At 40.1% G+C, this 22,572-nt stretch overlaps 1 pseudogene; it reads left to right on the top strand.

Annotated features, from left to right (window-relative positions):
* The window catches only part of LOC123083670 (achilleol B synthase-like), a 52,643-nt pseudogene extending 30,318 nt beyond the window's left edge, over window positions 1–22,325 (top strand).
* Window positions 22,326–22,572: the final 247 nt, after the last annotated feature.

Below are 22,572 nucleotides of genomic sequence, written 5' to 3'. Positions count from 1 at the left end.
AATAGTCAAGTATCTACTAAATGCAAATCTTTCATGTTTTAGTTTATTAAAATTGTCAAGTATTTAACTTACATGTCTAAATAGAAGCTTTTAACTTCTTTTATATTATTATTCGTTGTTGCATGCAGGAAGACCTTTGTCATCCACAATTATTGCTAAAGAATGTTATTTGGACGTGTCTTACTAAATTTGTGGAACCAGTGTTGAACTGTTGACCAATTAATAAATTGAGAGACAAAGCATTGAAAAACCTCATGAAACATATGCATTATGAAGATGAAAGCACTAAATATATCGGTATGTCTCCAATTAACAAGGTAATATAGGCTTGCTTCTGAAACCGTGCAATGGAATAATGGGTGGATTTTGGTAATTTTGCAATATTTTTTAAGTCCATACCTAATTCGTTTCTGAAGGACTAACCTTTATGTTTAGAATCATAAGTGAGATACATAGGAATGAACAATAGATATCATGCATACTCCTCATGGTTTTGCATATCTATATGTCATTTCCGCAACCCGCAATTATAGAGAATATTAAAGGTAAAAAAACTCATAGCCAATGATATCTTAACTACATGTTGACTAGAGGAGCTATGAGCACTCACATAAAGAAATGTTTTAATGATTCATCATGCATATATTTAGTGTAGTAACCATTGTGGTTATGCATTTTGCACTTTGTTTCCACCTTTGTACATTTATTGTATTAAATATATAAGCTGACGAAAGGAAGATTAGCATGATCGATGTTTTTTGTTACTTTTCTTGTATATTTAAAATAGGATAATCCAACCAACCCAACCCCCGAAATTTAAGTTCACGTGTTAAATCCCAATTAGCCATTTTTAACCATCTAGATGATTTGCTTGCCATCTTCCGACAATTTATCTCATAATCTAATTAATTTGAACTAACACTTTGAGAAAATTGTTTCTCTAGGCACTAGATATGATCTGTTGTTGGATTGACGATCCAAATCCAGATGCATTGAGGTTACATATTCCAAGGATCTATGACTATTTATGGCTTGCAGAAGATGGCATGAAAGCATAGGTAACACCTTCTTGTTATGTTTTGCTGACTACTTTTGCTTCACTCCAATTTTACGGGTTATAATGGCTTAGGACCATTATGTGTAAATAACGACATATCTACTTTATCCTTTAGATCCAACTACTGTTGGTAGATTGTGCATTTGTGCATTTTGTGTTGCCAGGCCACTAAAAACATATTATGAGACAAGAATGCCACGTGCTATCATTTTTTTAATTAATTATAAATATGCTAAGTTCCTTTTAATAGTGTATTGCACCACTCACACGAATGGTTCTTTATTTTGATCGAAGTATGAAAATTTCACTAATGCTTATAATCACTCCGCTTAATTTCATTATCAAATTTCACTTAATTCCAACTTTCGCATATGATTAGTCAGCAACCTTACTGATGTTGATTGATAAATGTAAGAGTTGAGTAAAAAACTATTATGGGAAGGGATATGTCGCAAACCTCTTTGTTTTGTTGAGCGTAAGATGTTTTAGTTTGGGAATATGATGGAGATTTGACTGTCCTTGTGTTGAGAAGATATACAAATGTTACACATGGTGCCAACATAAATGTAGGGGTGATCAGGTTAGCAATAGGTGGCGTTGTGTGTTGACTAGGCTCTTATAGAGTCTATGAGAGGGAGGAAGTAGTGTTAGTTTCCCGGAGCTGTATAAAGTTAGATTCTATTATTAGGGATTAATTAACAATCCCTATATACACAAACATGCCACAATATTCTCAACCTAGTCATCGCAACCATATTATAGGTATAATCCTGTGGCATGTACAAGTGCAGGAATACCATGAGATGGACTTAGATGTTAGAACCATAATAGTATTGTTTACCGTTCTTCTTGCATATGTGTATGTCCATATCCAAAAAAACGTAAGTGTATATTTCATCCTGCAATTTATTGGGCTGTGTAGTGTCGTCCCTCATCTTTTTTGGGTGTAATTTTCACCCTAACTACCATTACCAGGTATTTTTTGGTCCCTCGGTAGGTTTGCGTTGCTCAAATACTGATGCTATTTTATTGGATTGGTCAAATTTTATAAACTGAGGCATGAAACCAACACAACTCGATAAGTTGAGGTGAAGCATAAATAAATACCTGATCAAATATAACTCGAATAAAAATAGCATCCAAATAAAAGTGGGTGTGATGAGCTAGCAAGATCTTGATCAAGCCAAAGAGCAAGAATGAGGTAGAACGATGTGGAGGTAAGTACAGAGAATCCAACGAATGGTCAATGTCAGGGTTTAACATGGCTACTCACAGCTTTACCAACAAGACTAAAATGCTACTATTACGAACTATGCTAGCTTAGCTACTACTAGCTCCCATCATATCAATATATTAGAAGTATGTATATACCCAGCTATTCTGCAACTGATTCTAGAATAAACTATTCAGTAACCGTTCCTAACTGCCTGAAAATAGATAACCTAAATGTGCATCATATGCCAAGCATACTTTTTCTGGCACCATTTTTTCATGGTTTTTATCGTAATTTTTCAACTGTTTATTGAAACTATGCAAATGATATATAAATTTGGATAGCTATTTAATAGGCAGAACTTTTGCAGGTGGATCGTTTTCCCAAAATATTTACGGTTTCTAAACAAAATTCAAAAAGCATAAAATTCTTCAAACAAGTTTTCAGAGTTTTTTTGAAACAAATTTTCAAATTGTTTGTGGGAATGATGTGTATGATACACTCTTGGAAAGCCATAGATTAGCCCAAACTTTGGTATATAGAACTCATTTTTAGATTCGATATTATTTAAGAGGAGTTTTCAAAACGTCATTTTTATTATAACTGCTACAGTACACACTAACTGCCCGACTGGACTAGCTAACTGACGTATGATGACCAAGCTAACTGCTTGGACTAAAGAAACTTTTTTTTGTTTTTTTGTTTTTTTCCCGGGTCAAGCTAACCGCGACACTAAAATAGCTAACTGACGAGTCTGCGGCAGTTAACACAAGCAAACTGCCGGGACATAATATACTATTTTCTTTTCATTTCATTCCTGGGTCATGGTAACTGCCGGGACTAAATTATCTAAGTACATGGGATTGCGGCAGTTAACACCAAGTTAACTGCTAGGACTGAAGGTACTATTTTTTCTTTATTTATTTTTTCCTTGTGTCACGGTAATTGCTAGGACTAAAATAGCTAACTACTGGGCACTGCGGCAGTTAACACCAAGTTAACTACCAGGACTGCCAAGTCAACCTCCAGTAAGCTAGCCAACTCCAACTAACTGTTTTTTGTTTTGGTGAACATTTGTCGAAGTTAACTGTTACATTTTTCACATGAACTGAAAAAGATACACTTCTACTTCTGAATATTTTTTTCTCATTAGAGCTAACTGCCAATTTTTGCCTTGGTAGGCTGTTGTGATATACTCCCGCTGTCCGAAATTACGTGTCATCAAAATGAATAAAAAGGATGTATCTAGAACTAAAATACGTCTAGATACATCTCCTTTTATTCATTTTTATGACAACTATTTCCATACGGAGGGAGTACTAAGTTAACTACATTTCATTGACATGAATTTTTCTTTTGGAAAGATAAAAATTCATAAGGTGAACTTCCGTATTTTTCTCTCTATATGTTCACAGAGCTAACACTAGAGCTGATTTCCTCCACGTTAACTGGCTAACTGCGTAGACAGTAGAAAAACAATTTGTGCTAGTTACATTATTTAGTACAGTAAAGTTAAATGCCGCTGCCAAAAAAATATAACTAAAGATAGTAAAAGCTGCCTACTGTAGCTATGAACATCAGCACGGGCTAACAACCAGTTTTCTGATATGTATACACAAAAAATAAGATCACCCAATGAGTCACGATTTTATATCCACATCACGTCATGCTTTATCCTCTCACCACCGCACATCAACTTCCCTTTTTTCTCCGATTGTGCTTACAAGGAGAAGCTCGGCTTCAGGAACATTCAAGAGAAGACGACAAAGTGGTCTGGCTGAGAGAGAGAGAGAGAGAGAGAGAGAGAGAGAGAGAGAGAGCTACACAAGCGGGGGTGGGCTGCTTTTCCAAATAATGGTCTCCACGAGCAAGGACGTTAACTGAAGATAACTATTGATGCTATGCTCTTGTTGAGCCCACTGCAGATGAAGAGGACGAAATAGAGAGTCGCGCAGGTGGTAGCCGCGCGCGCCCGATGGTGCTCGTGGCCGGATCCATGTGCCTCACCTATCGTGCCTCCTCCATGGCATACACACTGAACGAGCTACCCAGACGCCGGTTCTGTTGCTCTCTGACACGTGCCATAGAAGGAGTTAGAGGCAGGGAAGATTGCATCAGGAGGATGGATGGTAGGGATTCGCCGGTTAACTGGGCCAGACCGGGGAGGAAGATGGAAAGATCTGGGAAGTGGCAGGACTAGAGCGCGGCCGCCACTAGCGGTGGAGGTGGAATCCATCCTGCACTAGATAAGGGGGAAGGTAGCCGGGAGCTGGACGACACAGGAGGACGACCGACCACTCGAGCCAGGATCCAGCGCCGAGGGACTCTGGGGCAATGCTGCGGTGCTATGGCGGGGCACCTAGCTGCAGGGGAGACAGAATGGTCTAGAGGAAGGAGATGGGTGGGGATCGTGCCAGATTTGGGAAGTCTTTGGTTTCCTTTTTTTGTGCATTGCGCTCATCTGTGAAAATTCTAACGTAACACCAGAGTCCACCGCTTCGCCAGGCCCACATTCCTCAAAAAAAAAAAGCCAATAGTAACAAGTTACCTCGACGCCTAGCCCTCAAACCACTAATTGATCATAACTAACCATCTTAGCATCGTAAAAGAGCAATTATAATGAGCATGTAGTAATTCGTTAATACATGTAGTCATTGCGAATCAACCTGTGGTTGAGTTGGTTAGGTGGACAGTGGTATCCCCAACCCACCAGGGTTCAAATCCTGGTGCTCGCACTATTCCTGGATTTATTTCAGGATTTCCGGCGATGCGCTTTCAGTGGGAGGAGACGTTCCCGTCGACGACGAGGCGCCTACGGTGACTTCGTAAATCTCAAGATGATATGCCGGCTCAGTCTCTCGGAGGTGCTCATAGGGGTAGGGTGAGCGTGTGTGCGTTCATAGGAATGAGTGTATGCGCGTGTATATAAGCGCTTATGTCTGTACTGATGCTAAAAAAAAAATACATGTAGTCATTCATTACTGCATGGTAATGAATCAGTGTCCATTACTGAGCATATTTTTTCATTACCATCCCCTCCATCTTTTCTACCACTGCCAATTAGTGAGCATGTATTAATTTGTTACTACAGGTAGTCATTTCTTACTGCATGGTAAAGAATCTGTGTCCATTACCACCTATACTATCTATATCACTTCCACCCAATCATATCATCAGAAACTCATTGCCTCGTAAATAATATTCGTCCATTACCACCTATATTTTCTCTATTACTGCCACTCATTAGTGACCTCACAAAGCTGGGATGTCGTCACCATAACAAAATTAAACGTGTTACTTTCTCTTGCACACACCATTACCCTCAACAAATTAGCGGTAGAGACGACGCCTTCTCCTTGTGACCTGCCCGCTTAATTAGGACCAGTCGGAGCGTACGCTAAGCATTATGCGTGCTCGCTCACATCAAAGTTTACAATCAAATCTTATTCTAATGCAAATGAGACCATTTTGGTACATAGAAATCTAGACACAGTGATCACAAAAAAAAAGTCCACATCGACCAGCCATGTGCTTTTACAACAACAAAAAAAAATTCACTACCAATAACTAGTGAACTTTTACTATCCACCGGTGTGCTTTTACGTTGGATTTGATGGTTAAATGCTGCTAGTAAAACTTTGTAGTGCATTAATATGTCCTACCCATCTTTTACCCTTGATTAGGAGGCAATCCAGGTTGGTGCTCTTTCTTTGTTTAGTTGAGTTTCCGGTTGTGCGGGGAGCATGCGCCGGCCGGAGCGCAGAATAAGTGATTTAGCACTCAGGCTTAGTTACATATATATAGCGTGCGCCGGCCGAAGCACGCTTTTCTAACTGTGAGTGTAGAATGGCTTATTCTACACCCATTATTAACGCAATATACAAAATCTAATAAAATGGTGTATAAAATATAGTAATTCAGAAAATATTTTTTTATCACCCAAGTTTGTAATTTATTACATTTTTACGAAAATTACTATATTCTACATAGTGTGTTACTATGCTATGCATTTTAACTACACAAGCAACAACATGGCATGATCAAAATTAATAATTTAACACAGTTACATAGTAAGATAAATCTAACTATATATAAAGGTAAAAAAATAATCACAACCTATACAAAATGTGCAACTAAAAAACAAGCATTTCTATTGCAGCAGTGAAATAAAAACTAGGAACAAAGCTAAACTATGCATTTGAATTTGCAAGAGTAACACAAGGCTTGGCCTAGAACTTGGATCAGAATAAAAATAGTAATAAAAAAATATTGTGTTCGGTTCTATAGCATTAAAACAACTCTACACTTTGTAGTAAAGAATCATGTTAAACAAAAAATATAATTACAAGCATAGACCCAAACATGGTTTATTACAACAAGAACATATATGTGATAAGGTTAGTAAATGATACTAAAGATCACTTCATCTTAAACAAAAATTAATTGCTAAAAATATAAATTATTATCTATCTAAATAAATAAAACAGATAATATATAATTTTATAGAATTCCACACATAGCATTACATTATGAAAATCGATGCACATGCAGGATAGAGGTTAAACGAAAAAGTTTCTATTTTTCATAATTAGAGTACAAAATAAATCAGTTCTAGGAAATTCTACATCACTCCTGAAAGAGGATATAATTTATAGGGCGGAGATGAAGCGTCGGGGCCAAGATGTGGTGAGGTAGGCTTGGCCGAAGAGTCTGAGAGGGAGGAGGGGAGGAGAGAAAGAAAAGGAGTATATCGGCCGCCTTGTAGGGAGGAGAGAGGTGAGAGTTTAGCTGGCTAGATTTGACATTTTAGTTGGAACCAATTTTACAAGTAAAGTAAATCTTGGAAGATAATAAAATCTAAATAAAAATGCAAATGGTAGAAAAAATTCCTAAGAAAATTCTAGAAAATCAAACTAGACAAGAGGATTCCAATGATAATATTGAAACACAAGTATACGATATTATGGAAAATCATTTCCTCCTTTTTATTATGCAAATTAATTCCATAAACATTTGGGATTAATTTATACAACTCGAAATAAATAATTTTTATTATAAGTTCATGTTTTGCAACATCTTGTGGGATTACAATGAAAATATAACCTTTTTAGTTCATGAAAATAATGATGTTACATTGTCATTTTTTTGCCGATATTTTCTTTTTCATTAACGTAAGAGCTTTCTTACATATACATGAATAAGTTATGTGTATTCAGGTGTTCTATGTAGATGCATTTTTATTTCATACTCATATTTTGACTAAATTCTTTACAATATATAGGTGTACGATGGTTGTCAAAGTTGGGAGATAGCTTTTATTATCCAAGCCTATTGCTCCACAGACCTTGTTAATGAGTTTGGTCCAACACTTAAAAAAGCCAATGGGTTCTTGAAAAGTTCACAGGTTTAATATTTTTTTTGTCTCCCGATCATACATACCGTAAATAAAATAAAATTGTCAAAAAAAATACATTAATTTCTTACTAGCAGGTTCTTGAGAACCACCCCGACAGTGAAGCTTATTACCGCCATAGGTCGAAAGGTTCATGGACACTTTCAACAGCAGATAATGGTTGGAATGTATCAGATTGCACTACAGAAGCACTTAAGGTCAAGAAAAGTTACTTTTGTTATTCTCTTAATCTTGAAAAGTGGGAATGTTCTTTCCTGGAAAAAACTGATCAGTAAGTGCAATACTATTTAATATGTGGTTCGTAAAAAGTTAATGCACTTTTGTTGATTCCAATCTGAACATAATTTAATCAACTGAACTAGGTACATTCGCAACCATTATGCCTTAATCAATAGAATGGTGAATGATTCTTAAATTTCCCAATATGCAATAAATTTCTATAGAAAAGTATAACCCGTAATCATACACATATCTAAAACAACCCATCTTGACCACTCATTTTCTACTACCTCTGTAAACAAATAAAAGATATTTTTGATCTCTACTTTATTTATCTAAAATGTCTTATATTTTTTTACGGAGTGAGTATTATGCATACATTGTCATATTTTTATAGAAAATTTTGCATGTCACTTTTGCCATTATTCCTAATTTTATATTGTGTGGATATGTCACTAGCTGCTTAACTTTTATATTTTTATAGAAAATTTTGCATGTCACTTGTGCCATTATTCCTAAATTTTTACTACCTCTGTAAACAAATAAAAGTTTCTTAATAATTCTTTCCTCTTTAGGCATTATTGCTATTGTCAAATATCTCTCCTAATCTTGTGGGGGATCCCATAACAGAAGAAAGGTTGTATGATGCAGTGGATTGCTTACTTTCTTTCAAGGTATAACTCTATCTTGAATCTTGTTTCATGTCCTCATATTTAATTTGCTCAATTTTGTGAGGTGCTCAATATAAATGATAAATAAACCAATTAACTTCTATCAGCTCTTGTGTTCTCATGCCATAGGAGATGATGGTGTGGCAATGCATAGAGGTCAAAAGTGTGTTTTTGGGTCAAAGATGACACGAAAAAACCATCTAAAATATACATTAACTCTCTTGTGAAATTCAAAATCATGCAAGTCCATGCATTTAAATAGATAGACATTACATTGTTAAGATGAAAATTAAATTATTAAAAGTTACTAGTAAATAGTGCCCCGTTGAATAATAAATGTGTGTGAGTAGTGTCAAGGATAAATTGTTACCTATGAGTAAATGACGTAGTGGTTCACCAAAATAGTGCAAGGATTGTCAGATGGATCATTGTGTTTTGAAAATACTAATCCAGCTCCTTGAGGTACGTTAAGTGAGTCCCTTGATGTCCTGACCAATCCTTGTTGAAGTGCACTACAATAGTATGTTAAGTGCAATTACGTGGCGCTCACCTTGTTGAAGCATGCTTGCCCAAAGAGAGTAAAATTAGCAGCAATGGAAATGGCCTCCACTTCATGGTCCAGTGCTGACCGTCAGGTTACCCTTCCAGTTTACCAAAAACATAAATTTTGAGAAAGAGTGGGCAATATATTTCAGGCCGCCCATCGTGTCCAAAGGTTTATCAAATCCCTAGATGTGTGATCGATTTAGATCATGAATATTATTCGCAATATCTTGTTGTCTAGCTAGGTCTTGGACTCGATAACACTTGTCTCCAGTGAATGTGTCAGAGGTTAAGATTTGTGGATTAAAATGCACTAAAACCCTTAAAACTATTGGGGAACGTTGCAAAAAATTAAAATTTTTCCTACGGTTTCACCAAGATCCATCTATGAGTTCATCTAGCAACGAGTCATGGGAGAGCGATTGCATCTACATACCACTTGTAGATCGCGTGCGGAAGCGTTCAATGGAACGGGGATGATGGAGTCGTACTCGCCGTGATTCAAATCACTGATGACCTAGTGCCGAACGGACAGCACCTCCGCGTTCAACACACGTCCGGAGCGGATGATGTCTCCTCCTTCTTGATCCAGCAAGGGGGAAGGAGAGGTTGATGATGATCCAGCAGCACGACGGTGTGGTGGTGGATGCGGCAGAACTCCGGCAGGGCTTCGCTAAGCAACTACGGGAGGAGGAGGAGGTGTTGCAGGGAGGAGGGAGGCGCCAAGCCTTATGGGTGCGGCTGCCCCTCCCTCCCCTCCCTTTATATAGGTGCAAGAGAGAGGGGGGGAGGCGCAGCCTTGCCCCTTCCTCCAAGGAAGGGTGCGGCCAAGGGGGGGAGGAGTCCATCCTCCCCAAGGCACCTCGGAGGTGCCTTCCCCCTTTAGGACTCTCCCTTCTCTCTTATCTCTAGGCGCATGGGCCTCTTGGGGCTGGTGCCCTTGGCCCATATAGGCCAAGGCGCACCCCCTACAGCCCATGTGGCCCCCCCGGGGCAGGTGGACCCCCTGGTGGACCCCCGGACCCCTTTCGGCACTCCCGGTACAATACCGATAACGCGCGAAACTTTTCTGGCGACCAAAATAAGACTTCCCATATATAAATATTTACCTCCGGACCATTCCGGAACTCCTCGTGACGTCCGGGATCTCATCCGGGACTTCGAACAACATTCGGTTTGCTGCAAACTCATATTCATACAACCCTAGCGTCACCGAACCTTAAGTGTGTAGACCCTACGGGTTCGGGAGACATGCAGACATGACTGAGACGACTCTCGGGTAATAACCAACAGCGGGATCTGGATACCCATGTTGGCTCCCACATGCTCCTCGATGATTTCATCAGATGAACCACGATGTCGAGGATTCAAACAACCCCGTATAGAATTCCCTTTGTCAATCGGTATTTTGCTTGACCGAGATTCGATCGTCGGTATCCCAATACCTCGTTCAATCTCATTACCGGCAAGTCACTTTACTCGTACCGTAATGCATGATCCCGTGACCAAACACTTGGTCACCTTGAGCTCATTATGATGATGCACTACCGAGTGGGCCCAGTGATACCTCTCCGTCATACGGAGTGACAAATCCCAGTCTCGATCCGTGTCAACCAAACAGACACTTTCGGAGATACTGTAATGCACCTTTATAGTCACCCAGTTACGTTGTGACGTTTGGTACACCCAAAGCACTTCTACGGTATCCGGGAGTTACACGATCTCATGGTCTAAGGAAGAGATACTTGACATTGTAAAAGCTCTAGCAAAACGAACTACACGATCGTGTGCTATGCTTAGGATTGGGTCTTGTGCATCACATCATTCTCCCAATGATGTGATTCCGTTATCAAAGACATCCAATGTCCATAGTCAGGAAACCATGACTATCTGTTGATCAACGAGCTAGTCAACTAGAGGCTCACTAGGGACATATTGTGGTCTATGTATTCACACGTGTATTACGATTTCTGGATAATACAATTATAGCATGAATTATCATGAACAAGGAAATATAATAATAATACTTTTATTATTGCCTCTAGGGCATATTTCCAACAGTCTCCCACTTGCACTAGAGTCAATAATCTAGTTACATTGTGATGAATCGAACACCCATAGAGTTCTGGTGTTGATCATGTTTTGCCCGTGGAAGAGGTTTAGTCAACGGATCTGCGACATTCAGATCTGTATGCACTTTCAAATTTCTATGTCCCCATCTTGAACATTTTCACGAATGGAGTTGAAGCGACGCTTGATGTGCCCGGTCTTCTTGTGAAACCTGGGCTCCTTGGCAAGTGCAATAGCTCCAGTGTTGTCACAGAAGAGTTTGATCGGCTCCGATGCATTGGGTATGACTCCTAGGTCGGTGATGAACTCCTTCACCCAAATTGCTTCATGCGCTGCCTCCGAGGCTGCCATGTACTCCGCTTCACATGTAGATCCCGCCACGACGCTCTGCTTGCAGCTGCACCAGCTTACTGCTCCACCATTCAACATATACAGGTATCCGGTTTGTGACTTTGAGTCATCCAGATCTGTGTCGAAGCTAGCGTCGACGTAACCCTTTACGACGAGCTCTTCGTCACCTCCATAAACGAGAAACATGTCCTTTGTCCTTTTCAGGTACTTCAGGATATTCTTGACCGCTGTCCACTGTTCCTTGCCGGGATTACTTTGGTACCTTCCTACCAGACTTACGGCAAGGTTTACATCAGGTCTGGTACACAGCATGGCATACATAATAGATCCTATGGCTGAGGCATAGGGGATGACACTCATCTCTTCTTTATCTTTTGCTGTGGTCGGGCATTGAGCTGAGCTCAATTTCACACCTTGCAAAACAGGCAAGAACCCTTTCTTGGACTGATCCATTTTGAACTTCTTCAAAATCTTATCAAGGTATGTGCTTTGTGAAAGACCTATGAGGCATCTCGATCTATCCCTATAGATTTTGATGCCTAATATGTAAGCAGCTTCTCCAAGGTCCTTCATTGAAAAACTCTTATTCAAGTAGGCCTTAATGCTGTCCAAAAGTTCTATATCATTTCCCATCAAAAGTATGTCATCTACATATAATATGAGAAATGCTACAGAGCTCCCACTCACTTTCTAGTAAACGCGGGCTTCTCCATAAGTCTGCATAAACCCAAACGCTTTGATCATCTCATCAAAGCGAATGTTCCAACTCCGAGATGCTTGCACCAGCCCATAAATGGATCACTGGAGCTTGCATACCTTGTTAGCATTCTTAGGATGGACAAAACCTTCTGGCTGCATCATATACAGCTCTTCCTTAAGGTAACCGTTAAGGAATGCCGTTTTGACGTCCATCTGCCATATCTCATAATCATAGTATGCGGCAATTGCTAACATGATTCGGACGGACTTAAGCTTCGCTACAGGAGAGAAAGTCTCATCGTAGTCAATCCCTTGAACTTGTCGATAACCCTTAGCGACAAGTCGAGCTTTATAGATGGTAACATTACCATCCGCGTCCGTCTTCTTCTTAAAGATCCATTTGTTTTCTATCGCTCGCGATCATCGGGCAAGTCTGTCAAAGTCCATACTTTGTTTTCATACATGGATCTTATCTCGGATTCTTCAAGCCATTTGTTGGAATCTGGGCCCGCCATCGCTTCTTCATAGTTCGAAGGTTCACCCTTGTCTAACAACATGATTTCCAAGACAGGGTTGCCGTACCACTCTGGTGCGGAACGTGTCCTAGTGGACCTACGAAGTTCAGTAGCAACTTAATCCGAAGTACCTTGATCATCATCATTAATTTCCTCTCCAGTCGGTGTAGGCACCACAGGAACATTTTCCTGAGCTGCACTACTTTCCGGTTCAAGAGGTAGTACTTCATCGAGTTTTACTTCCCTCCCACTTACTCCTTTCGAGAGAAACTCTTTTTCCAGAAAGGATCCGTTCTTGGCAACAAAGATCTTGCCTTCGGATCTAAGGTAGAAGGTATACCCAATGGTTTCCTTAGGGTATCCTATGAAGACGCATTTTTCCGACTTGGGTTCGAGCTTTTCAGGTTGAAGTTTCTTGACATAAGCATCGCATCCCCAAATTTTTAGAAACGACAGCTTAGGTTTCTTCCCAAACCATAATTCATACGGTGTCGTCTCAATGGATTTAGACGGTGCCCTATTTAAAGTGAATGTAGCTGTCTCTAGAGCGTATCCCGAAAATGATAGCGGTAAATCAGTAAGAGACATCATAGATCGCACCATATCCAATAGAGTGCGATTACGACGTTCGGACACACCGTTACGCTGAGGTGTTCCAGGCGGCATGAGTTGTGAAACGATTCCACATTTCCTTAAGTGTGTACCAAATTCGTGACTTAAATATTCTCCTCCACGATCTGATCGCAAGAATTTTATCCTTCGGTCACGTTGATTCTCTACTTCATTCTGAAATTCCTTGAACTTTTCAAAGGTCTCAGACTTGTGTTTCATCAAGTAGACATACCCATATCTACTCAAGTCATCAGTGAGAGTGAGAACATAACGATATCCTCCGCGAGCCTCAACACTCATTGGACCGCACACATTGGTATGTATGATTTCCAATAAGTTGGTTGCTCGCTCTATTGTTCCGGAGAACGGAGTCTTGGTCATCTTGCCCATGAGGCATGGTTCGCATGTGTCAAATGATTCATAATCGAGAGACTCTAAAAGTCCATCAGCATGGAGCTTCTTCATGCGCTTGACACCAATGTGACCAAGGCGGCAGTGCCACAAGTATGTGGGACTATCGTTATGAACTTTACATCTTTTGGGATTCACACTATGAACATGTGTAACATTACGTTCGAGATTCATTAAGAATAAACCATTGACCATCGGAGCATGACCATAAAACATTTCTCTCATATAAATAGAACAACCATTATTCTCGGATTTAAATGAGTAGCCATCTCGTATTAAACGAGATCCTCATACAATGTTCATGCTCAAACTTGGCACTAAATAACAATTATTGAGGTTTAAAACTAATCCCGTAGGTAAATGTAGAGGTAGCGTGCCGACGGCGATCACATCGACCTTGGAGCCATTCCCGACGCGCATCGTCACCTCGTCCTTCGCCAGTTTCCGTTTATTCCGCAGCTCCTGCTGTGAGTTACATATATGAGCAACGGCACCGGTATCAAATACCCAGGAGTTACTACGAGTACTGGTAAGGTACACATCAATTACATGTATATCAAATATACCTTTAGTGTTGCCGGCCTTCTTGTCTGCTAAGTATTTGGGGCAGTTCCGCTTCCAGTGACCCTTCCCTTTGCAATAAAAGCACTCAGTCTCAGGCTTGGGTCCATTCTTTGACTTCTTCCCGGCAACTGGCTTACCGGGCGCGGCAACATCCTTGCCGTCCTTCTTGAAGTTCTTCTTACCCTTGCCCTTCTTGAACTTAGTGGTTTTATTGACCATCAACACTTGATGTTCCTTCTTGATTTCTACCTTTGCTGACTTCAGCATCGAAAATACTTCAGGAATGGTTTTCACCATCCCCTTCATATTGTAGTTCATCACAAAGCTCTTGTACCTCGGTGGGAGCGACTGAAGGATTCTGTCAATGACCGCGTCGTCCGGGAGGTTGATGTCCAGCTGGGACAGGCGGTTCTGCAACCCAGACATTTTGAGTATGTGCTCACTGACAGAACTATTTTCCTCCATCTTACAACTGTAGAACTTGTCAGAGACCTCATATCTCCCGACCCAGGCATGAGCTTGGAAAACTAGTTTCAGCTCCTCGAACATCTCATATGCTCTGTGTCGCTCAAAATGCTTTTGGAGCCCCGGTTCTAAGCTGTAAAGCATGCCGCACTGAACGACGGAGTAATCATCAGCACGAGACTGCCAAGCGTTCATAACGTCTTGGTTCTCTGGGATGGGTGCATCACCTAGCGGCGCTTCTAGGACATATTGTTTCTTGGCAGCTATGAGGATGATCCTCAGGTTCCGGACCCAGTCCGAATAGTTGCTGCCATCATCTTTCAGCTTGGTTCTCTCTAGGAACGCGTTGAAGTTCATGGTGACATGAGCGTTGGCCATTTGATCTACAAGACATTTTACAAAGATTTTAGACTATTGTTCATGATAATAAAGTTCATCTAATGATATTATTTAATGAACTCCCACTCAGATTTGACATCCCTCTAGTCATCTAAGTGATACATGATCCGAGTCGACTAGGCCGTGTCCGATCATCATGTGAGACGGACTAGTCATTGTCGGTGAACATCTCCATGTTGATCGTATCTTCCATACGACTCATGTTCGACCTTTCGGTCTCTTGTGTTCCGAGGCCATGTCTGTACATGCTAGGCTCGTCAAGTTAACCTAAGTGTTTTGCATGTGTAAAACTGTCTTACACCCGTTGTATGTGAACGTAAGGATCTATCACACCCGATCATCACGTGGTGCTTTGAAATGACGAACTTTAGCAACGGTGCACAGTTAGGGAGAACACTTTCTTGAAATTGTTATGAGGGATCATCTTATTTACTACCGTCGTTCTAGGTAAACAAGATGCATAAACATAATAAACATCACATGCAATTATATAGTAGTGACATGATATGGCCAATATCATATAGCTCCTTTGATCTCCATCTTCGGGGCTCCATGATCATCCTGTCACCGGCATGACACCATGATCTCCATCATCATGATCTCCATCATCGTGTCTCCATGAAGTTGTCACGCCAACGACTACTTCTACTTCTATGGCTAACGCGTTCAGCAATAAAGTAAAGTAATTTACATGGCGTTCTTCAATGACACGCAGGTCATACAAAAATAAAGACAACTCCTATGGCTCCTGCCGGTTGTCATACTCATCGACATGCAAGTCGTGATTCCTATTACAAGAACATGATCTCATACATCACATATATCATTCATCATTCATCACAACTTTGGCCATATCATATCACAAAACACTTGCTGCAAAAACAAGTTAGACATCCTCTAATTGCTGTTGCAAGTTTTACGTGGCTGCAATAGGGTTCTAGCAAGAATGTTTTCTTACCTACATGAAAGCCACAACGTGATTTGTCAACTTCTATTTACCCTTCATAAGGACCCTTTTAATCGAATCCACTCCAACGAAAGTAGGAGAGACAGACACCCGCTAGCCACCTTATGCAACTAGTGCATGTCAGTTGGTGGAACCAGTCTCACGTAAGCGTACGTGTAAGGTCGTTCCGGGCTGCTTCATCCCACAATACCGCTGAAGCAAGATAAGACTAGTAGCGGCAAGAAAGTTGACAACATCTACGCCCACAACAAATTGTGTTCTACTCGTGCAATAGAGAACTACGCATAAACCTAGCTCTGATACCACTGTTGGGGAACGTTGCAGAAAATTAAAAATTTTCCTACGGTTTCACCAAGATCCATCTATGAGTTCATCTAGCAACGAGTCATGGGAGAGTGATTGCATCTACATACAACTTGTAGATCGCGTGCGGAAGCGTTCAATGGAACGGGGATGATGGAGTCGTACTCCCCGTGATTCAGATCACCGATGACCTAGTGCCGAACGGACAACACCTCCGCGTTCAACACACGTACGGAGCGGATGACGTCTCCTCCTTCTTGATCCAGCAAGGGGGAAGGAGAGGTTGATGATGATCCAGCAGCACGACGGCGTGGTGGTGGATGCAGCAGAACTCCGGCAGGGCTTCGCTAAGCAACTACGGGAGGAGGAGGAGGTGTTGTAGGGAGGAGGGAGGCGCCAAGCCTTATGGGTGCGGCTGCCCCTCCCTCCCCTCCCTTTATATAGGTGAAAGAGAGAGGGGGGGAGGCGCAGCCTTGCCCCTTCCTCCAAGGAAGGGTGCGGCCAAGGGGGGGAGGAGTCCATCCTCCCCAAGGCACCTCGGAGGTGCCTTCCCCCTTTAGGACTCTCCCTTCTCTATTATCTCTAGCCGCATGGGCCTCTTGGGGCTGGTGCCCTTGGCCCATATAGGCCAAGGCGCACCCCTCTACAGCTCATGTGCCCCCCCGCGGGGCAGGTGGACCCCCTGGTGGACCCTCGGACCCCTTTCGGCACTCCCGGTACAATACCGATAACGCGCAAAACTTTTCCGGCGACCAAAATAAGACTTCCCATATATAAATCTTTACCTCCGGACCATTCCGGAACTCCTCGTGACGTCCGGGATCTCATCCGGGACTCCGAACAACATTCGGTTTGTTGCAAACTCATATTCATACAACCCTAGCGTCAACCTTAAGTGTGTAGACCCTACGGGTTCGGGAGACATGCAGACATGACCGAGACGGCTCTCGGGAAATAACCAACAGCGGGATCTGGATACCCATGTTGGCTCCCACATGCTCCTCGATGATTTCATCGGATGAACCACGATGTCGAGGATTCAAACAACCCCATATACAATTCCCTTTGTCAATCGGTATTTTACTTGCCCAAGATTCGATCGTCGGTATCCCAATACCTCGTTCAATCTCGTTACCGGCAAGTCACTTTACTCGTACCGTAATGCATGATCCCGTGACCAAACACTTGGCCACCTTGAGCTCATTATGATGATGCACTACCGAGTGGGCCCAGTGATACCTCTCCGTCATATGGAGTGACAAATCCCAGTCTCGATGCGTGTCAACCCAACAGACACTTTCGGAGATACTGTAATGCACCTTTAGAGTCACCCAGTTATGTTGTGACGTTTGGTACACCCAAAGCACTTCTACGGTATCCGGGAGTTACACGATCTCATGGTCTAAGGAAGAGATACTTGACATTGTAAAAGCTCTAGCAAAACGAACTACACGATCTTCTGCTATGCTCAGGATTGGGTCTTGTCCATCACATCATTCTCCTAATGATGTGATCCCGTTATCAACGACATCCAATGTCCATAGTCAGCAAACCATGACTATCTGTTGATCAACGAGCTAGTCAACTAGAGGCTCACTAGGGACATATTGTGGTCTATGTATTCACACGTGTATTATGATTTCCGGATAATACAGTTATAGCATGAATTATCATGAACAAGGAAATATAATAATAATACTTTTATTATTGCCTCTAGGGCATATTTCCAACAAAAACATCATAGTTTTGCAAATACAAATAAAATTATAGGTTATATTAAAAAATGTGTGGTGATAGTTGACCCGTAACCAACATGTAGAACTGAAACATCTTGCCTCTGGTGCCATGTTGAATCGCATGCACAATCTATCTCACCCACAAGCTCAAGCATGTAAGGAATGGTCGACAATATATTTCACAAGTGCCTCCTAATCCTTATGGGTAGGATTGGGTTGCAACCAATTTTTTCTGTTAGGCAATGCTAGGTTGGCATGGTCTAATGTCGACTAGGATCCTCTATCTCCGTTGAACCAATGACAGACCTTTGCCGGGCATGGACTTATTTTCCAAGGATGGCACACCTCAAGTGAATCAGATACAATCAAATGTATCATAATCAACCCCAATACAATATTGTTGACTACATTGGATGTTGTTGTCTCTTCTAGTATGAGTTTTAAGTTAATATGTCATTCAAGAACAAATCTCCTTCCTTTGTTATGAATTATTTTGTACTTTTTATCTCGTAATGCTTACCTATGGGTTATGTGTTCTTATTAAATCATTTTACCTTGACCCTCAAAACGATGATAATTGATAATACATTTTTCTCTACTGAAGAACAATGATGGTACCTTTTCTACATACGAGTGTAAGAGAACTACATCATTGATAGAGGTGAGTGTTTGGTAGTTCTATTTAATATTTAGAAAACCCAGTGCTGTTCTTTGGGGACATTATTCAAGATGTATGTGATTAGGTTAAGAAAAATCTTGTGTACACAAAATGATCTTATAGTCAAGAAAAGCAATTACAGTTTGAAAATTGAGATTGGAAAGTCCAATTTAACTAGTTCTTGACCATAATTACTGTTTCTCAATATAAAATTTTAAAACTAGCCAAACAGGCAGGATGGTATAGTACACCAGAACTCCCTTGGGAATCATCTGTTTTTGAATGGTATTGTTTGATCTGCCCAAAGTACTACTAGCAATACAGTCACAAACAAACAGTACTAATAGATGACACAAAAAAGAATGGGACTAGCTTATGCAGAAAGTACCCTTTATATTAATACTAGAACACAAAGAGGCACATGAATATAAAAAAAGGTTGTAGCATAATCTAATAGTTCAAATTGGGGAATGAATTTTGATTTCCAAGATCCATTTTGCTCTACTTTTAAGTTTTATGCTAATAAGTTATTCATCATTCTTGTTTATTTTATATCAATTCAGAATGGACAAATGAAATTCTTGTTTTAGCATGTCTTACCTGACACAACACTAACATGGATTTTATTTAAAATAGGTTCTTAACCCTTCTGAGTCATTTCTGAATATTATGGTCAACTATCCGTAAGGAGAAAAACATCTTGCCACCAGAAAATATCATTTATTACTTTTAGTTCTAAATACTCCAAGAGCTAATTTATGTACTTAAATTAATTGACAGATCGGTCGAATGCACATCATCAGTTCTTGAAGCCTTGATTATGTTTAGTGAAAATTACCCAGGGTACCGCAAAGATGAGATAGGAAAATGCATAAAAAATTGTGCCATGTTTATTGAGAATAGTCAACGGAAGGATGGATCATGGTATCTAAAATAATTTAGTTTGTTGGTGCTAATTATTTATAGTTCCAATATTGGCAAACAATAACTGGAATAATTCTTATCCAATAGGTTTGGCATTTGGGGTATATGTTTCACTTATGGAACATTATTTGCTGTAAAAGGGTTAATTGCTGCTGGAAGTACTTACGACAATAGTTCCTTCATAAGAAAAGCATGCAACTTTCTATTGTCAAAGCAGCTAAGTACAGGTGGATGGGGTGAGACTTATCTTTCAAGTGAAACTAAGGTAATTCTTATTATTTTATGTATCTAACCACACGATTTGATTAATGTTTGGTATGTTCCAGGTTAATTTTTGTATTTTCTAAGATTGATATGCTAAACAAAAGCTGCTATCTGTCTATCCTCGAGAAAGCTTTTGAGATGCTATCTGCCTATCCCTGAGCAAGTTTTTTTGAGATGTTATCCACTCATAGTTGTATCTATCAAATCACTAGCACAAACTCGAAATTCCCAAAGAGTTCAAAATTTGAAACCACCCATTGGAAATTCATTAGGAATAGAGTGTGTTGCGCAACCCTGGACTAAACAAACCAGCATCCTTGCCCCAGCCCGGTTATAATTCCAAGGCAATCTATAGAGCAAGACCACCTTATAAGGGATCTTGGGCCATCTGTTCTGATAGTTTCATTTCTACTTCCCCAGAGTCGTGTTTATTCATATCATCTCTCTAGTCTTGAGTTGTAATTGAGATGGTTAAGTTCTAGTTTCTAGCCAAACTCTTGTCGAATGAACCTGGTTTCATTAAAATGGGCTATATTCTGGTCAAATACATATGATTATGCATCACCGAAAAAGTGAAAGGTCCATCGATGGTATGCTACCCAAATCTTTCATTCTTAGATGTAGGCTTTGGAAAATTGGAACATGGGAAAGTTTCTCTCTAAAGAAAAGATAACCTCCTAAGTTTGGGATCATTATATTTCTAGAGAAAATGCAATACTTATTGTGCCTCATTGTGTTGATAGATTAGAAAAATATGTACACACTCGAGCATGCACCAGTTAATGGAAAGAAAATAGACCAATTGGCAGGATCGCACCATGGCCTCGTGGCATGATCGGACCGAATAGATGGTGATAGCAGTCCATATTTTATCACCTCTAATAGTGTTGATAACACACATTTAGTCTAAACTAAAACCATCACCCCTTTGGGAACCCCCAACGAAATAGGATCTGCTAGGGGGTCACCTAGGTCTTAACTGACTGCCTTCTCAACCCTACTTGTTTCACCATCGTTAACTTGCGTATATTTATTTGCTTGTAATTACTATTTTTTAGAGCAACCATACTAATTCTAGGATTTGAACCTGGGTGGGCTGGTTCCACTAGAAGGAACCTACCTTCTGAGCTACACTTAGTTATGTTGTAATTAATAGTTGTATATATGCCATAGTCAACCATCCCATAACTCATTGCTATTCGAAAAATTCCAAATTCTACATTTAATATTATTGCTCATTCTTCATCTATAATCAGTAAGAATAGTTCTCTTATTATGTTGTTACGTGAATAGAGAAATTAGTCATGTTAGTTCATGTGATGTCATTGTCTTGGAGGGTAGTGAAATTGTGACGATAATACGTTTGTTCTAATTTCTTAGTTGATGCTGCTCATAACTTGCCTGGCTAAATGTCTTACTGTAATGCCAATATTGTGCAAGCTACCAGCTTGAGTCTTTTGATTTAATAGTGAACTATTTGCATAATGGTTGGCCATTTAACATTACTATAACTAAAAATTGCTATATCATGTTCCCTTTGAACCTTGATATATTTTCCAGTACAGATTAGGGAAAATCTTAATGAATTTAAAAATGGTTTCCGCTCTAATATTTTACAGTCTTATGTGGATGCTACTAGTCCTCACGCGGTGAACACTGCTTGGGCAATGTTGGCTTTAGTTTATGCTGGGCAGGTATGTTTTGTTAATGGTTCATTTATATTGACTCTGAGAAGCTAAAATATCATTTTTAAACTATTCTAATATCCGTATGTTATTTCAATTTCGCGGTCATTCTATTCAGGTTGAACGAGATCCCGCACCATTGTATCATGCCGCAAAAGAATTGATGAATATGCAACTAGACACAGGGGAGTTTCCCCAGCAAGTAAGTGTTGAACTTTTGAGGCTACAGAAGTATCGCACTATATCAACAGATTACTGTTCCTTCTTAGAATCGTAACTAGTACATACTCTTCAAAAAGCTATTTTCAGGGCACACAACCCTATCATGATCGAGTGAAATTCTCTAATAACCTTGCTATTAGTGGACCCTATTAGACTAATAAATATGCGGTAGTATCATACTATATTACTTTATATGGAAATGTCTATTAACGCTACCTCAAACAGTATGAACTTACACCTTTGGTGATAGGAACACGTTGGATGCTTCAATTGCTCCGTGTACTTCAATTATGGCAACTACTGCAACTTATATCCCATCTGGGCTATTGGAGAGTTTCGTCGTTGACTACTTGAGAAGAACTGAAACATATGAACATGATATGTTACATCACTTCTCGTGGGTGTAACTGTGCCTATTGCAAAAGGGGGTATACACGAACTACATATATGTAAAACATACATCCTTAGCACCAATTGACTAAGGCAAAACACATTAGAGAACATTGGTATCTTATGTATTATAATGAAATCTATATCTATTCCTACTAATAAAGGAAAGTGATATACTTGGTTTCGTCTCGCTTTGATAATTTCTTCTTCAATGTCCACTA

Source organism: Triticum aestivum, chromosome 4A, assembly GCF_018294505.1.
Source record: "Triticum aestivum cultivar Chinese Spring chromosome 4A, IWGSC CS RefSeq v2.1, whole genome shotgun sequence".
Lineage (NCBI taxonomy): Eukaryota > Viridiplantae > Streptophyta > Magnoliopsida > Poales > Poaceae > Triticum > Triticum aestivum.
The sequence above is the reverse complement of the archived record's forward strand: the minus strand, read 5'-3'. Positions and strand labels throughout refer to the sequence as shown.